The sequence below is a fragment of the Cupressus sempervirens genome, chromosome 1 (assembly GCF_028749045.1).
Source record: "Cupressus sempervirens isolate cs-2001-9-10 chromosome 1, ASM2874904v1, whole genome shotgun sequence".
Classification (NCBI taxonomy): Eukaryota; Viridiplantae; Streptophyta; class Pinopsida; order Cupressales; family Cupressaceae; genus Cupressus; species Cupressus sempervirens.
The window spans coordinates 850,525,658-850,546,314 of record NC_143118.1 but is presented as its reverse complement, the minus strand read 5'-3'; positions in this window follow the sequence as shown (position 1 = coordinate 850,546,314).

Here is a 20,657-nt window from a genome sequence, read left to right as displayed (position 1 = left end):
ATCTAGGGTCTGAGTAGAAATGACCTCCTCGAGAGGAGACTTGGTCCTTGGAGTTGCAAGAGGGAGATGCTTAGCTATATATTTTGAGGATTGGAAACAAAAAATATGTACTCAATAAACTAAAATACACCACTAGATGTTAAAAGAAACATCCACCAATGTAATTCTCAATTTACTCTTTAAGATCTTTAGAAAATTTAATTGCTATGCAAATCCTCTTGTGAGAGTGATTATGAAAAAGAAGGTATGGCTCCATGTTGATAACAGTAACATGGGTTTGAGCTATTCTTTGTAGAAAGGACCAACAAGGAATAGGGGGAATGGGAAACTCAACCCAAGCTAGAACTTTAAGTCCAGATGCAAATAAATATCATGACTAAGGTTGAAAGACAAATAAATATGAATGAATAGACCTATTGGAAATGTAGTATAGACTAGGTGACTGAGAGGGGTAGGGGATGAATCGGGAACCAATAAAACTTATATTTTATTTACCAATTAAACATTCACCATGTAATCTGATCTAATTGCATGCATGAAAGATTGAAAGTAATAAAACATTCATAACACTTGACACAATATTTGGTAACCCAAAAACCTTCCAAATAGAAAGTAAAACTCAGGTGGGGAGATACCCACAAGCTTTATTACTACAGTATAAAGTTAGCCTATTAAAGCTTACAACTAAACACTTCTGATGATCTTCCCTATTAGAAGCAATAAGGACTGTTAGGTCCACCTTGTGAAAGCATTTACAACATACAATGAAGTATGCACTCTAATATGAGATTTGGAATGAGACTATTAAGTCCACCTTGTTAAAGGATTTGACTAATGCACCTGTTAGGATGAATCAGGCACTGATCTTTGATCTACGACTCTGTTTGTTAAATGAGATTCCTTTGAAATACAATGATCACCTTGTTGTGATAGATAAGTCTATGCTTTTTTGTATAATGCTTGTAACCTTCTTAATTCACACTCATCTTCTTTTTTGCTCTTCGATATGATTCACATTGGATATGAAAAGATATATTACATATATGTATCAATCCAATAAATTACCTTATGGAGTTGGTTACTATACCAAATTCAAACGATTTTCACAAAGTCGGCTCACTATTGTAACTCAGGTTTTGAAGACCACTTGGGTGATATTCTGACACTCAGCAACACTTGTCAGCACTTGAAAAACTCTGGCACTCGGTTGATGTAGATACTTAGTCCATACTGATTCCTTGGGGTAACATGAACTTGATTAGCACTGGATGACTTGATGAACACTAAAGAACTTAGTAGACTCAGTTGACACTGAAATGTGTAGTCAACACTATACTTTTCCTTAGAGTCTCAGTAGGCATTGTAAACCTTAAAAAATGCTATATTCTATCTTAGATTCTCAGTAGACATTATGAAGCTCGATATGAAATATACTTTATCTAATTAGCTCGATAGCAATTGAAACACTTGGCTTACACTGCTAATAGTATGATAAGCTCGGTAGCAATGTAACTAAATGACTAAGTGTTAAGTCACCAATAGATAAATGATTTGACAATCAGGTTAACAATCTCCTTTTTTGGCATTAGTGACAAAAATACTTATCATACCAAAAATTTGAATACTCAAAATACAAGTCAAAACTCCCCCTATCAACATGTCTCGGTCTATAACTCAATTTTGACTGCTGCTTAGTAACCTCTGACTCTGTTTTTATTTTTCAATTTTTTTTTGTAAGCATATTTTTTGCTTTGTATATACATCTTTCATACTGTACATGTATTCCCCCTTTGTATATACAATTCTCCCTTACATATGATATACATTCTACATTCTCTCTCTTTTTGACACATGCCAAAAAAACTGCATAACTACAAGGTAACACCAAAGTGTGAAAGGAAATCATTATGTACCTTCAAAATTATGGTCATTGTTTTGTCCCAATTCTCTTGTAAAACTTTTGATGCACATAAGGCTATTTGCACTTCTACTGAAAGTTCCATCATATGATCAACTATGGAGAAATTATTATCATGGATCAATGTTTTTGCATGTGCAATATATTTTTGCATTACATCCATGTTGGGAAGGATCATGCCTTGAATTTTTGAAAGTGTGGCCCTTATCCTTGCTTCTTCTCTCAACAATTTAGCCTAAAGATTTGTCAAATGCCTAATCTTTACAAAATGTGCAAAATTGTAGCCAGGGTCAAGTGACAATTGATGTGCACTTGCCTTTGTTAGAGAAAAAGGTCAATTTAACTTCATTAGTTAAATTACCTTTTCTCCCTTCTTAAGATTTCACTTTATGCACTATTTGTATTCACATTTAATAATTAATTAGTAATTATTAAATGGCTTTTACCTTTTAGGTTACCCTTTCGAGTTTTGATCTTCTTTTATAAGGATTGATCTTTTGTAATAATCTACATCTTTTCTTTATCTGAGAATACAATTTACATATTTTCAGACCAAACTCTTGCCACCTCTTATCTTTTTCTTCTTTGTGATAGGTTTTCTACGTGCAAGTATTTGAGGTCTTCATTGATTTGATTTGCATATTTTCTCAAATTCTTCATGGTATCAAAGCCAAATCTACTATAGCTTGTTTAGTATTTGGAGAAAAAGGGAGAACGAGGGTTTGATTGTTCAAATCTAGAGTTTTTTGGATATTTTCCAAGAAAATAGGGGGGTTATTGATTTTCAGAGCAGCTTGAGGTCAAACAAACCTCATGGATAGATTTAGATTATGTCAAAACCCCTATTTCTATGTAAAGTTCATCTGTTTTAGACAATGTTGGTCCGGGAGGCAAAAAAAATTTGCCTAATAGGGTTGTACGACCTCTCCACGCAATCTGAAGTAAAAAAAAAATTTAAAAATCACAATTTTTTGGTTTTTTGACCAATGTAGTTTAAAAAAAATGTCAGTGATCACCAAGACTGCTAACAGTTAGCGCTAATTACCAATGAAAACCATTGACAGTCTCGTTGATTGTAGCAGCTCCTGGTGACCATTGTTGCTCAGTTGGCCACTAGCCATCGATGAGCCTCCTCCGCTCTGCCACAACGCCACCCACCTTGGTCAGGCTCCACCTCTACCACCCTCTTCTACCTGGATGCTGCTCTGTCGCCACTCACCACCGGTGCCTTTTTAAAAATTATTATTATTATTTTAAATAATAATTTTGTATTGCTTCCGGGGGGTCCTATTGGTTTTTTCGCCATAACTTGAGCATACAGATGTCTCTTTTCGATCTTAAAAAAGCATTGGAAAGCTAGTTCTAAGATGGAGACAATGACATAGGAGTTTTCTAGTTTTGATGTAGTTTGATTGCTTGTTTGGGTAGTCAAAACTAGGTTTTCTATTTTTCACTCTGGAGGGCATATCTAGAGCATCCCAACTCTATTTTTCGAAAACATTATATTTTTGGAAAGTTGGTTTAGTCCTTTTTTCAGAAATACTAGTTTTTCTTCTAAATTTTGCTCCATGCTCTTTCTATTATATATTTTTCTTTATTGCGCTATGGTGGATATCTTGGATGTTTCAGGTCTGGGGATCATTTTCGTGGCATGGGATCTCTTCTTTTGGGCTATATTATTTGTTTTATTAGCTCTTTGCCCTTTCTAATCATTGTTGATATCATTTGTAAGCACATTTATGCAAATGCAATGAGATAAAGTGCCACTCCTTGGATCTTTTTCTTCATTGTGACTTATTGTACTTACACTACATTATAAAGTGCCATGGGGGATAGTTGTTTACTTTTTAGTGCCCTCTTCCTTTGTCAAGTGAGTGTCCCTTCCATGACATTGGCCCCATGATGTGTCAATGAAACGTGCCTTTATAGGTGTATGTAACTCTTCCTCACTCTTGATGTTCTTGGTTCTTTCTATTTTGTAGGAGTTATTGGCCCACTTTCTTAGTTGCCTATCACCTCACCCTTGTCTCCATTGAGGAGGGGGGTTCTTCTATTGTTTCTGATGGTTCCTTGGTTCAATGGAGTGATCTATGTATTCATTATTTGATCCTCTGTACTAGACGATTGCAATGGCTAGATACCTATACATTTTGATGAGATGGATCATTTACCATATAGACACTCTTCTTTTTGTTCCTACTTTTGTTGCAGTCTTCCTTGGTTTGATTGATTAGCTCTTTAGAATTTGGTGTTTCATGCCATCTATATCTTCAAGTTTAGTTGTTTGTCTTTCTGTGCCTCCTGATTCGATGTAAATTATAATCTTCTTTACTTGGTCAGGTTCTATATTAGAGGAGGTTCTACAGATCAGTAGTATCTTTTTGACAAAGTTTGTGACTTCTTCATGCTTCATTGATGTTTTTTCATGATCACTCTTTGTTCCTATTTTTTAGAACATTTCTCTAGTTGGAGGCTTATGTAGTCCTTCACTACATTTTCAACTATCTCTTTTTGGAGAGTTTTTCCCACTGGGTTTTCTGTATTTCTCTGTTTATAGAGATTTGGTTGTGATTGGGTACCTCATCAGGCCTTGTTGCCGAGACCCAAGTTTGCTTTCAACATTTCATTGTAGTTTCCTTGCTCTTTCTGCTATAACTGCATTGTTGCTCATCTTAAGGGAGGGTGTTAAAGAAAAAGGTTAATTTAATTTCATTAATCAAATTACCTTTTCTCCCTTCTTAAGATTTCACTTTATGCACCTTTTGCATTCACATTTAATAATTAATTAGTAATTATTATATGGCTTTTACCTTTTAGGTTACCCTTTGTAACTTTTTAGGTTACTCTTTTGGGTTTCAATCTCCTTTTATTAAGATTAATCTTTTGTAATAATCTACATCTTTTCTTTATCTGAGAATACAATTTGTATGTTTTCAGAGAAAACCCTTGCCTCCTCTTGTCTTTTTCTTCTCTATGACAGGTTTTCTACATGCAAGTATTCGAGGGCTTCATGGATTTCATTTGCGTATTTCTCTTAAATCCTTTAGCCTTCAAATCAACATCTATTTTTGATAATTTATACTTTATTCCCTTAGTAAAGTTAGATATATCACTTAACTTTACAAAGAAAGCAACAACATTATTTATAGATACTTCAAATGTAGCAAGTATAGTAGACAATTCTACTTGATCAATAGCTATCCTTAGTGCTACCTTCTCCAAAACTTTATTCTTAAATTTTCTTTTTGCCCTCTATAGAAGTTTATCTTGCCCATTGATGTCCTCATTGTACTTGTGAACAACTTCAACCAATTTATCTAAAATAGGTTGTTTCTCATCAACCTTGATATTCAAAGCATCCACAAATTTGCTTTTGATTTCTTCAAGTACTTGGTTTTTCTTCTTCTTCTTCTTCTTCTTCTCTTCTTCTTCTCTTCTGCTATTTCGACCTCTTTTTCCAAAGCTCACAAATAGTGTCCATTTGATCAGGAGTTAGATTGGAAAGATCCCAATCTTGGTGTGATTTAGTTAGGTTTGATGTTGGAGTGATTTGAATCTACTGCTCGACAGATGAAGTGATGGAAACTTCACTCATCAATGCACTCGATAATATTACTCCAATGGTTAGTTGAGTAATTGGTGAAGCAGTTTACCTCAACTAACTTGGTAGTAGCCTTCTCTAAGCTAGATGGCATATGACATTTTTTAGAGAGTTAGGAAGAGAGGCCATTATCTCTGCTGCTATCTTTTTAGGATTTGAGTCTTCAATACTTTGTATCTTAGGAAGATCTCCTTTTGTAGTTTCTTAATCTTCTTCATCTTCAACATCATTTCCTTCCATATTGTCAATATCATCATCATTTATTTCTTCATCATCTTTCTCAATACCTTCTTCATCATCAATTTGTACAACTTGTTCACTAGGTTTGTGCAACCCATAGATATTCATCCATGTTATAGTGTTGGATTTCACAACAGATTCTATGTCCTTTGACAGGATCAACAATATATTAAATTTTGGTGTAAGCTTTTGCTTATTTTCTTTCAATGTGTCCTTTACTCCCTTGTCTGATAGATTAGGCATAAGTTGCCTCAAAGTTTGTTTTATGATGTCTTTTGCAAAATTAAGTGCATTTTCCCATATATGTGTAACAACATTTAGAATATTGTTAGGAAATTGCTTGATCAGATCATTAGAAGAGTATTTCCATTTTGTCATTTTTGCCACTAGGGCATCTTCTATTTGTTTCTTCTCCTCTGTACTCCTAGTGTCACACTTAAGAGTTTTGAAAGATCCCATACCTCCTCCTTCTTCTAGTCTTTTCAATCTTTCTATAAAGGTAGGGGAAATTTTTAGAAATACGATTTTCTTTGCTTCATCTTCATCATCATCACCACCTACTTCAGTTTCATCCTTGATTTTGTTGTTCTTCTAGTAAATAGAACAAGGGAGGACTTTGCAGGTTTAGTGATTATGACCTTCCCTTTCTTCTTGGGAGGTTCCTCTTCTTCAGGTTCTTCTTCCTCTATATGCCCTTCCTCTCCTTCTTCTTCATCAAGGTCATCTTCTTTTCCTTCAGTTAACTTAAGTATCTTTTCCACCTTTTTTCTTCCTCTTTTCATGGCTTGGGGAAGCTTAAATTCAAGAGTAATTCTGATCTTGGATTCCTCATGAGTGCCAAAATAAGGTGCCTTGGGGTCAATAGGCTCATTCAAGAGAGCTTCAATGATGTCCCTTGTATCATCTATGTTTACTTCATATCCTAGGGGCTTAACGCATGCCACTCTTGGCCTAATTGTATGGATATGGACTTTATCATAGTCAACCAGAAAACAAATATCTTGTTCATACTCTTCCACTAATTTCTTAGGAATTCTATATCTTCTTTACATTTTCTCTTTGAAAGTTTCAAAATAGGCATCCATTATACTTTCAAAGTTATCACCCATTTCTACTATAAATTCATTAATCTAATATAGCACTGGTGTATCTTTCTTCCACACCATAATTCCTTTGGAAGGAAAGAAGTTTTTCACATAGAAGAATAGACAAGTCAACAAGGAACCAAAATTACATGGATTGTTCTTTGAGACTCGAATGCTCTCCATGTTCTTGCTGAATTGGTTCAATAGTAGCTCAACAAGGTCAAAGGATAGGTTGTTATTTACCATCTTAAATGCTAGGTCAACAACTTCACAAGGAATGCCATTTAATATGCTTGAGCTATATATCTTACGAGGAATCACATGGATACCAAACTTTATCTCCATGTATGTAACTCCATTGAGTTTCATACTTTTGTCATCCCACTCGGCAAGAGTTCTCTTAGTCAGTTCAACCTGATCTAGGGTTTTTGTAGTCTTTGAATTGTTCAACATTAGCAACATTGTTATCCTATGTATCATCTTCTTTGTAATTTGAATAGGGTGATCTAACCAAAAATGCATGTCATGGACTCATCTTAGGATGAGTCTAATCCATTTCCCTTGGAAATCCCTTGAGATATGCAAGATATGTGTTAACCTTTTGGTTTCCAAATGCGTGTGCTTGTGTTTCAAGCTCTCATCCACACACAATTCATTGAATGCCTAGTTCATCTCTAGGGTTCCTAGCTCTTGAATTGAACAGTGATAAAATGATCAAATTTCATGAATTAAAAGTACCTTTGGAGGAATCTATGACTCCACTTCAATGGGATCAAGTTCCTCTATGATCTCCATACTTAGTTTGTATGTTAGAGCTTTGCAATTGACTCCTCGAACCAACATCTTCGAACCCTTCTTTGTTTGTTTGCTAGAAGATGTCATTCTTGCTTGGTAATGCTTCAAACACGAAATAAAACTTCAACAAAAATAGATTTAAATCACTTGGGGCTTTGGAATGCTCTTAGCTCTTAACCTTGGAAAATTTGTGGTGAAATAATGACCCTCGATTTCTCCTTTTAACCAAATTCAGTCTTCAACTCCCCATTAATGTGTTGTATAATTGTTCGCTTGGTGATAGGCTATCCTCCACTCGGTTACATTTTTATTGCTCATAAGATACCTTCAACTCGATAAGAACTTGAAACTCGGCAGAGTCATCAACTTAGCATGAACTCCAATCTTGTCAGTTGCATCTAAGTTTGGTTAGGTCTTGCAACCTGACCACACTTGGTAAGGTTTTTAGCTGTCATATCTACTCAGTGATCCTTGTGCATCTTGAATGTTGATATGGATCTTTTTCTTTCTGGCTGGAATTGATGTGAGATGTTTTCTTAGAATTATAGTTCCAATAATCTCCATAAAGAACTATGTTGAAATGGTCAAGTCACCCAACTCATTGACTTGGGTATCAACACTCTCATTAATTTGATTTACATCCTTAAGAGATTTCCTTACCCATTGCTACCTCATTTGACTTTTGATATTGTCAGCCTTTTCTTTCTTTTCATCTTCAACTCTTCCTTGGTTCATACAATTCTTGGCAAGATGTCCAAGTTTTATACATACAAAACATCTTTCTGTAGTGTCCCTCTTCCTTGTGTGATGGTTTATATAGTTTGTTCCAATGTGCCCAAAATCACCACAATAGTGATTTTTGCACCATGTATTGTAATCCCAACCAAATATATCTTTGAAAATTTGTTCTATTGGGTTCCATTTCTTGGTTTTGCATTATGAATATTTGTGTCCTTGTTTGTTGCAATTGAAACATTTTCCTTCATAATTAGGTTTCTCTATGCACTTACTTGTTCTATTTCCTAGTTCATTGCAACTGTAACACTTTGTATTGAACTTTGATTTACCATTACTCCAACACTTGTTTGATGTATGTCTTATCTTTCCACAATGATTACAAGTAGGCCTTTTATTTTTTTGAGCTCCTTTTTGAGATGATTCACCTTCTTTTGTGTATCCTAATCCCACTTTGCCTTTGTGTCTAAATTGATCTTGCTCATTCAATTGATTCATGCTTTCATGAGATTTCATCATCCTTTCATTGGTTTGCTTCTCTATGTTGAGGTCATTTTGCAATCTTTCATTCTTTTTGTCCTCAAGTTGATAAGCTCTTGATTTGCATCATTGAGTTGATCAATCTAATCTGTTTGTTGAAGAGATAGTTGATTAATTTCATCATCCCTTTATTCTATTTCTTCTTTGGCTTTGTACTTTTGTTACATGACTTCACACAATCTGACAGACTAAATTTCTTGTTCTCTTTTCAACTTTCTAACTTCTTCCTAAAGAGTAAGATTCTTTTCAAGTAAATTTGTGATTGCTGCATCAACTTCACCTGAACTTCTTTCTTGACAAATGTCTTCAATTCTTTCTTCAATGTAGAGATTGTCATTCATATGTACTACAAGATCTTTTCTTCTTTTCAGGGATTGAGAGAGCTACTCCTTCATTTCTTGAATTGATCCATGGCTAATTGCAGATCCAATTTTTTATTTTCAATAGCTTTCTGTAGTCTATAGATTTCCATTGTCTCTGATCTTTTCTCAAGTTGCTAAACTTCTGATGTGAGAACCAAAACTCTGATACCAATTGTTGGAAATGTAGTATAGACTGGGTGATAGGGGGGGGGAGAGGGGTGGGGTGGTTAAATCAAGAACCAATAAAACTTATACTTTATTTTACCAATTAAACATTCACCATGTAATATGATCTAATTACATGCATGAAAGACACAGAGCAATAAAATATTCATAACACCTGACACAATATATGGTAACCCAAAAACCTTCCAAATAGAAAGTAAAACTGGGTTGGGGATGATACCCACAAGCTTTATTACTACAGTATAAAGTTAGCCTATTAAAGCTTACAATTGATCACTTCTAATGATCTACCCAATTAGAAGCAATAAGGACTATTAGGTCCACCTTGTGAAAGGATTTACAACATACAATAAAGTATGCACTTTGTTAGGAGATTTGGAATGAGACTGTTAAGTCCACCTTGTTAAAGGATTTGATTGATGCACCTATTAGGATGAATTAATGGCTGATCTCTAATCTATAACTCTATTTGATGAATGAGATTCCTTTGAAATACAATGATCACCTTGTTGTGATTGATAAGTCTCTGCTTTTCCTTATACTGCTTGTAGCCTTCTTAATTCACACTCATCTGCTATTTTGCTCTTTGATGTGATTCACATTGGATATGAAAAGATATATTAAATATATACCAATACAATAAATTACCTTCTGGAGTTAGCTACAATACCAAATTCAAATAATTTTCACAAAGTCGGCTCACTGTTGTAACTCAAGTTTTGAAGACCACTCAGGTGATGTTCTGACACTTAGAAACACTTGTCAACACTTGAGAAACTCTGGCACTCAGTTGATGTAGATGCTCAATCCATACTGATCACTTGGGGTAATAGGAACTCGGTTAGCACTAGATGACTCAATCAACGTTGAAGAACTCGGTAGACTTGGTTGACACTGAAATGCTCAATCAACACTATACTTTGCCTCAAATGCTCAATAGGCATTGTAAACCTCGAAAAACACTATATTTTGTCTTAGATGCTTGGTAGACATTATGAAGCTCAATATGAATTGTAATATGTTTGGTTAACTTGGTAGCAACTGAAACACTTAACTTACACTGCTAGTAGTATAATAAGCTCTGTAGCAACTTTAGAGCTCGGTAGTAATGTAACCAACTAAGTGTTAAGCCACTAATAGACAAATGATTTGGCCATCAAGTCAGCAAGACCATGAACCACTCTTACTAACATCCTCCATGTGAGATGGGTTTCAAAAATGAAATAAAAATAAGCCCCTGGTCTAATTTGGAATAACATCTAAAAAAACTCCAAGAGGGGTGTGGACCTTAGCAACCTTGTCTTGCAACATACTTTTAGGAGGAACACGACCCTAAAGTAAGCTTTTCTAACCATTCACGAGCACAAAAAGGATCTTGTAGAAGTAAACCCACATATAGGGTAGAAGAATTCTTATCTCATGTAAAAATATGGCACAAAATTGTTAGGGCATTTTCTCGATGGAGCCATGCTCTCCCAAAGAAACAAAATCAAGTGCCAACAAAAACTACTAAGATAAAGCTAGTTAAAGCCATGTATAATAACCCTAAACATTTTTGCAACAAATGTGGTATGAATCTATTGAAATACACAAATAGTATGACAATCCTAAAGATAACAACCTAGCAAAGTGAGTGTATCATCAAATACCACATATAAGTTTCTTATTTCAAATGATCATAAACATGTCATTTATATTTCCGTATAATTATTAATGTTTGAAATGGTCATCATCATTATATTTTTGTAATGCATTGCTAATGTAATTAATTGTTCACCTAATTATAATTTACTTAATCTTACTTAGAATAATTCATACCATAGTATTTTGCATACGAGACACTTAAAAACATGCAAATTTAGTTATACTTGGCATAGGATAAATTCCACTTTAGGTCTTGAGAGTGGTTATCACATTATTTTTTGTGTTGTGTATACCTTTAGTGCACTTATCACTTTATCATCCTCCACATTATTGCACATGTTTAGACATACTCCATTGCAGAATGGAGGATGATCCACCTTTGGTGTGTAGGTGATTACACCTTGTTTGGGTGATGAGTTGTCTCCTCATTATCATGTTCACATATTGTCTTGCCTATATGAGCAGATAGATCTACATTATGCTAAATTCACTTAATTTTATTATTGCATCATTGATGAGAATATAATTTGTTCTTGTTCATTTTATATATCTTTCTTTCATGTTATTCATTGGCCTCTAGATCTTGGGTGGTTCCTTTTGGTGAATTCTTACATGCATAACTATTAATGAATTTGAGGATACAAGCATTTTTATACACCATAATAGTTATTTTTCTAGATGAATCAGTATAAAATAACTTTTTTCCTTGATAAATTAACTTTAAATTTATTATCTCTTATTCTAACATCACCCAATCCATTGGAGACAACAAAACTATTAAGAATTAAAGTCCACATATAATTGAGAGTGTGTGTGGTGGGGGGGGGGGGGGGGGGGGGGGGGGGTGGGGGGTGTGAATTAGCTGTGCTAGGATACTTTCAAATGAAAACTTATAAATTATATAACCAACTAATAAATAATTATGCCCAATAATTAGAAACCATACATCATAGCACAACGATTTGTTGACAAGAGAAATCCTTGATCAGAGGGAAAACCGTGGTGGGGTTGACACCCACAAGATAGTGTATTAATATATAAGTTCCTTGTAAAAGGATGTGACGCTACTAAGATTTAATTATAATGGATTTAGCGAAACAGTCCCTGTAAGAAGACCTTGAACCCTTATTAGAAGGTTCCAAACCTATTAAAGACTAATAATAGACCTATTTCCTAATGGTCCAACAAGAATAAAGATCAATTCTTCAGGATAATATATCTAAATCAAGTGAATTGACTAATCTACAACTTGCTTGCCAAAATAGTTCCTTTGAAGTTCAACACAGTTATCCATCTCTCTCTTTTCTCTGCTTTGATCATCTGTCATTCAAGCTCTTATCCACTAAATACACGCACAATACATGTGACATATGTGATTATTTCCAACTAAGGAAATCATCCTTCCTTTATACCCTTACAATTAATTAATCAAGTCATCTCGTTAAGGTTCCCAGGTAATATACAATTAACTACACAAGATTATGCTAATGCATACATGCCTTCATAAGCATAATTACAAATATTACATTATGGTTCCCACATGTTATAATATAATTATTACATTTTGCAATTATATATTAAAAAAAAATTCCTCAACACATTTGGTTTCTAGTAAAATATACTTGATGCTACACAATAGTGATATTTCTAGAAACATCCTAATGCTTTACTATCATGAACATAGCTGCACAAACAAGTCTTCTACTATGATCCAAGCTCATTGATGTTAATTCAACCTTTCTCATAAGATACAACAAATATGCTACCAACTGTCTCTGATATTATTTCATGCACATTGGTATGTTACCAATCTCCACCAAACATATTGTAACTTATCCAGAACTCAACATAAGATTCAACAAACATAGATATGATATTTGTACTCATTCTTCTACATAGATTGAATCTCTCATAACTTAACTTGTTATTTTCCAACTTTGTTGTGCCAACAATCATTCTAAGATATACACTCTTTTTCTATTATGATCACACAAGTATCTTTGTCTATTATGATCACATAAGTAGATGTTATCATCAATGACAAAACCTTTCATAATACAATACATAAATAGTTCATCCAAGTGTCAACCAAGCCTCTATTCTAACAATATCCCCACTTGATGTCAATGATAACATATGATGAAAATCATTAATCTGAAAGTAATCTTCTGAATACAATATACTGGATATCCTTAACATATACAATTTTTTGAATATCCTCAACATCTACAACCTTCCTTACTGCTGCTACTCCCCCTTTTACTTAGGTTTTTCATTTTTTCTTCTCCTCCTTGGTCGTTTTGGTTTTTCATTGAATAAATCCCCCTTTGACATCAATATTAAAGGTGCCAATATGCCAAATAATTGGTCCTCTAAATTTCTCCCCTTTTAATGAGTATCCTCATCAAAGTACTTAGATTGGATCTAGCCAATCTACAACCAAAAAATATCTCAAGTGTCAACAAACATTGTTATGCCAAAAATCAAATCATAAGAGCTCTATAAGTAGCTTTGCTCACTACAACCACTTCTTGAGCTAAATTAGGAAATCAGATTATAATACCCAGTGTAGAACTTGTGGTACAATGACTAAATTGAAAGTAATTAAAATGTAACAGTAGATGTTTCTACAAGCCAAAAACATGATCCATTCATTTTGAAAAAAAATGTTTATACAAGTTTGATGGATCCCAAGGGTCACCATTATCCCTGGTAAATGAAAATGAAAATTCCACAAGCTAATTAATTACAAAATAAAGTCTAAGAACTATAAAAACTACAAAAGTCTATATTAAAAATTACATCTACTTGTAGAAGTCATAACTTTCTACTTGTAGCTCAAAATCACAAACAATTAGAATTTTTGGAAAGATCTTCTAAATTTCTACATTAATGTTTGTGATTTAAAACATATCTACAACTTCTTGGCATTATCGAAGCCTAGAAATGCCTTGGAGGCCTATGAAAATGCAAATTACTAGAAGATAGAAAATACCAATTTAATTTTGGAAATTTCCCATTTTTTCTTATGAAAACATCTTCAACATCTTCCTAGACTATGTTTTGATCATTCCTTCCTCCTTGAGAGAAAATGGGCCCCATTTCATCCACACTTTACATTAGATGTGGAAAATGAAGCTAAATTTGTTCATGTGTAAGCCATTTTCCTTGTTGAACAAATTGTCCCACTTTTACCATACGGTACAAATAGATTTTCTAGTTCCTCAAATTCTTCATGAAAACCTCCATAATTTGATCACTTTGAAGTGGATTAACATCTTTTGGATTCAACTCTGTATGATTGATTTCTTCAGCAACATTTGCAATATCTAGTAAAGGAGGGAAATATGGCTTCAATAGTTCTACATTGAAGACTGGATGAACACCCAAAAATGGAGGCAAGTTGAGTTCAAATACATTTTCACCAACTTTCATTATAATCTTATAGGGACCATAGCGAAGAGGATGAAGCTTCCTATGAGGGCCTTGTAAGCGTTCCTTCTAGAAATGCAACTATACCTTATCCCCAACCTAAAAATTATGAGAAGTTTGATGCTTATGATGCCTCTGTTATACTTCTTAGTGGTTTGATCCAAAATTTCATGAACTTGCTACTAAAAATGATGAATTCTATCAATGAACTTCATTTCTTTTTCCTTCTCCTTGTCCAAGCATAGTACCAAGTCAAGTTGCATAACAGGAATATAAATATTTATTGGTGCTAAGGGCTGATATCCGAGACAAACTTCAAATGAGCTATGACCAGGTGAACTATTAATTGCCCTATTGTAGCTATGTTGTAGAGGGGTAAGGCTCTCAAGTGGAAAGTAGTAGACTTAGTTTTGTATCTATCATTACCTATAATGAAGACCAAAATTTACTAAGGAATTGACTATCCCTATTTGAAATAATGCTTTTTGGTAGCCCAAAATAAACCTAAACATGCTTAAAAAAGAGTTTTTTAGTTTCTTTTGCAGAGATTGCCTTTCTACAAGCTACCAAGGTTGCTATTTTTGAAAATCTATCAACTACAACATATACACAATCATGCCCATGTTTAGTGGTAGGAAGACCAGACATAAAATCCATTGAAATTGAATGCCAAGGTTTACCTAGGATAGGAAGTGGTAAATATAAACCTAGCTTATAATTTGTAGGATTTGCAATGACACATGTTGTACATGCTTGAATCTATTCTATCACATCATTTTTCATTTTTTGCTAGTAAAAATATCTTTGTAGTATAGCAGTAGTCTTACCTATTCCAAAATGACCAACAACCTTACTATAGTGAGCTTCCCATATTAACTTCTTACATTCTTCCTCATGAACACAAATTTGGCCAATGTTGCAAAGCATTCCATCTTGCAAATAATAATTATTCACATGTTTACCTTCAACAAGTTGAGTATCAAGATTAGAAAATTCATTATCATGTCCATACAAGTGGGCCCAATTTTCTATTTGGTGACCACATGATTCTAATACCATACTTATTTCTGCAAGTGGAGGCCTACTCAGACAATATGCTACCTCATTGGTGCTTCCTTTCTTATGAAAAATGTTTACATGACATTGTTGAAGATAACCTTACCATCTTTGATGCCTATCATTATGTAATTTTCCTTGTGTTTGAAAAATTGAAGGGGTTTGTGATATGTGTGGATAATAGTCTCCTTTCCCAATATATAATATTTCCATTGCTTGCAAGCTTGAACAATAACATATAATTCTTTATCATAGGTGGGATATCTAAGCACTGTTTTAGAAAAAGTCTCACCATGGTAGGTAACTGGATGCCCATGTTGCATGAGGACTATCCCCAAGGCATATTCTGATGCATTAGTTTGTATTTCAAAAGACCATTGTAAATCAAGAAAAGATAAAATTGGTGCAGAACATAACCTTTGCTTTAACTCCTCAAATGCTTGTTGTTGAGCACATCTCCACTTGAATTTCACTTTCATACCTCCTTGTAATCACTGATTCAAAGGCCAAGACAAATGTGAAAATCCAAACACAAATCTATGATAAAAGTTAGCTAACCTCAAGAAGCTATGCAACTCTGTGAGATTCCTTGGAGCAGGCCAATCTTTAATTACCTGGATCTTTTCATGATCAACATGAACACCTTCACTATTAATATCATATCCCACGTACTTATAATTTGCATACCAAAATAACATTTTTCTTTATTTCCATAGTGTCTATGGTATTGTAATGTACAAAATATATGGTCCACAAGTTGCAAATGTTCTTCCCAAGTTTTACTGAAAATTAGAATATCATCCAGATATACAACTACAAATGTGTCAATGAATGGTCTAAGAACATCATTCATCATCTTCATAAATGTGGCTGGGGCATTTGTGATGCCAAAAGACATCACCAACCATTCAAATAGTCCCTCTTTAGATTTAAAATTAGTCTTCCATACTTTTGTTGGATCAATTGGTACTTGATGGTAAGCATATTTCAAATCAATTTTAGTGAAGAATTCTGCCCCTCTAAGCTGGTCTAAGAGATAATTTATCTGAGGAATTGGGTATCTATTTTTTATAGTGATCTTATTCAATGATCTATTAATCAATAGAAAGCCTCCATGTACCATCCTTTTTCTTTGCAAAAATAATTGGGCTACCTCAGGGAGATGCACTTGGGTGGATATGTCCTTTCTAAATTAATTCTTGTATCTGCCTTTTTATCTCATTATTTTCTAGAACTGGCCTTTTATATACTAGCTCATTAGGCAATGGGGTTCTTGGTATCAAATTAATAGAGTGTCTAACTTGGCAATGTGAGTATACCCATGTTGGTAACTCAAACACATTATTATATTTTGTTAAAATTTGATCCATTGATCTTTGTTGTTTTGTTGTGATGGAAACCATGGAATGGGAATTATACACATTTTTCTTTTGTTCCTCAAGACAGATCATTAATAACACAAATGTACCAATCTAGGCTATTAACCTTCTACATTGTTTTGCACTAATCAAAGATGCAGAGTGTGCAAGACTTACCTCTAAATTTTGGTACTTTTGTCCACCTAATTTTATTGTCACACTTTGTGGCCTTGACTCATACACTCCATGACATTGATACATGTATGGCTGCCCCAATATAATATCACACACATCAAGAGGAGCTACATCAAAGATCACATCATCTTTGAATGGTTTTATGGAATATGAAAGATGACATTGCTTGTTTACTTGAATATCTCGCCCTTGGCTCACCCACAACATAGAATATGGTTGTGGGTTTGATGTTGTCTTCAAATTCAATCATTTAATCATCTTAGAAAATATCAAATTCTTTTGACTACCACTATCAAAAATAAAATGCAAAGCTTTTCCTCCTACTCACATTTGTGAATGGAATAATCTCTCTTCATTATCACAAGAAAATACCTTTGCAGTGACCATAGTGGCATATGGGTTAGCCTCAATTATTTTTTCATCCTCCTTTTGTTTTCCAAAATCTATCACCTTAGGTTCATTAGCTTCTTCATGGGTTTCCATCATCAAATTCAATATAGTTCTACAATATTTAGTGTTATGAGAGGGACTTTAATGGACTTCACACCATATACCTAATTTTTACCTTGTTTTCTTTACTCCCCATGTCTTCTTTGCTTGTGAATTTGGAGATGGTTCCTTGGCTATTTGTTTTCCCATTGGCTTATTACCTTCACGTTTCCATTTGTTTCTCATTGGATTTTCCCTCCTCCCTTTTTGTTTGAGATACTTAGTCTAAGATATGAGAATGTCATCTTTAGTTTGTATTTTTTGTAACCCCAAAAAGTGTTTCATCTCACCAATCATATACATCTCAAATTCATCTATCATCTCATTAGAAAAATTATTACTTGCCCCATCATTACCACAAAAAATGATATCATCAAAAAATGATTCAATGATCAGTAAGCTATCAAGATTAGTTGTCAAATACATGTTACTATTTGCATTACCTTTCTTAAATCCCAAAATCAACAAGTGCTTATCCAATCTATCATGCCAGACTTTAGGTGCTTGTCTTAATCCATGCACTACCTTATTTAGATTGCATACTATGCATTTGTCTTCTTTTAATCCAAATCCATCAAGTTATTTAATGTAGATCTTGTCCCCAAGTTTATCATTCAAGAAAGCTAACTTAACATCCATCTGATATATCATTAAATTCTTGTTAGATGCATAAGCCAAAAATAATCTTACAACCTCTAATATTTCTACAGGGGAATTTTTTTTTCCAAAATCTATGTGTTCCTATTGTGACTAGCCATTACATACTATCCTTTCTTTGTTCCTTACAACTTCACCTTTCTCATCTATTTTATTCTTGAAAACCCATTTTGCACCTGTAATATTCTTATCTTTAGGTCTAGGGACTGATTCCCATGTATTTTTCTTCTCAATTTTCTCAAGTTCTTCTTTCACTACATTTATCCAAAATTCATCCTTACATGCTTCATCAATAGTCTTAGGCTTAATCTATGAAATCAAAAAGAAATTATCCCTTACCTTACCTATTGTTATTACTCCTTTGCTAGCATTACCAATAGTCTTATTATCAGGATGATTCCTTGCAACATATATTTTCTCTCCTCTGGGTTCCTCAATCTATACCTATATTCTATCATCCACTTCAAAAATTAATTCCTGCTTTGTATTCTGATTTATCACTGGTCTCTAACTTGTATTCACCTAATTTAAATCACCATTAGAATCATATTTAAATGTTTTCTTTTGTACCTAAAATCTTTTGTTAATCCTAACATTTTCACTTTCAAAAATCTTCTTTAGTCTCTAATTATAAAATTTATAAACCTTACTCTTAGTAGAATAACTAAGAAATATGCCTTCATGACTTCTAGGATCAAATTTCCCTATATAATCTTTCCTTTTGATATAACATTTGCTTCAAAATATTCTGAAATATTAATAGTAGGTGTATGACCAAACCATAATTCATAAGGGGTTTTACCTATTACTCTTATGATCCAAACCATGTTCATGGTGTGTACTACAATATTAGCCGCTTCTCTCTACGAAGCATGTGATACCTTTCCTTCATGTAACATTACCATTTTCACGTCACTTATTGCTTTGTTTCTTCTTTTTGCTACTCCATTCTTCTATAGTGTTTTAGGTTCTAAAACTTGTCTACAAATTCAATTGTCATCACAAAATGCATTGAACTGATTTGATGTAATTCTCCTCCTCTATCAGATCTTAAATATTTTATTCTCATGTATGATTCATTCTCAAAATCCTCCTTAAATATCTTTAATTTATCAAAAGCTTTAAATTTCTCTCTCAAAAAAGGCAACCCACATCATCTTATTAAAATCACCAATGAAAAGAATAAAGTACTTTTCACCATAGAATGTTCTTGTCTTTATAGGACCACATAGATTTATATGAACAATCTCCAACTTTTTTGGAGTAGTGAGCATCTTTCTCTAAAATGTATTTCTTTTATGTTTTGTCATTACATGCTCCTTACACATCATGTTAAAAGGTTTCACAATCTTAGGTAGATCCCTTATATCACTAGAGTTACTAACCTTCACTATAGTGTCAAAGTTTATGTGACAACATATTTTGTGCAATAACTAATTGTCATTAGCATTTGTAACCAAACAACTAATCTCCCTAGGACTCAAATGAAATATATTACCTCTTGTTCTTGTTCCTATGGAAATATAATTTACATACTTATCCTTGATTATACATTTCTTATTATTGAATTTCAGCTCATAGCCTTTGTTTACAAGTTGTCCAACACTTAACAAGTTATGTTTCAATACATAAAAAAATACACATCTTTAGTGTTATTCTTACCATCAAAAGTAATAGAACCTTTTCCCTTAATAGGACAAGGAGAATTTTTACCAACTCTAAATTTCTTTATCATATATTTTTAGTGAATATATATGTTATCTATTTTTTTGTACTTGCATACTCCAATCTAATTTTCTTCTCTGTAAACTTCTCTCTTACAAAGTGCTACCTAATTGTAGCATGTTTAGTCTTAGAATGTAAAATAGGATTCTTAGACATATTGATTGTGTGTGTATTATCCCAATGCATAATAGTAGGTTCTAAAAATGTAATACCAACATCTTTCAACATTTTTTCTTTCATATAATTTGATTACAATTGCTTGTTGCTGCAACATATTCTACGTCTCCTATAATCTAAGAAATATAATCTTGTTTTTTACTTAACCAAGATATAGGCTTCCTCCAACAATAAAAGTCTCATCCACTTGTTATTTTTCTATCATTTACATTAATTTCTTGCCCAATCAATGTGAAATCATTAGCTCTGTCATACCATAAGCCAAATTCCAATGTTCCCTTCAAATATATGAAAATCCTTTTTACTATTGCAAAGTGTGTCTCCTTGTTTGCATAGTACTAGGTGAATCATCATTATTAGTCAATTTGCATCCTATAAAAATAGGTGGTCCAACTATTTTACATTTTTTCATGCCAAATCTAACCAATAATTCCTTGAGATACTCTATCTAAGATATGAGAA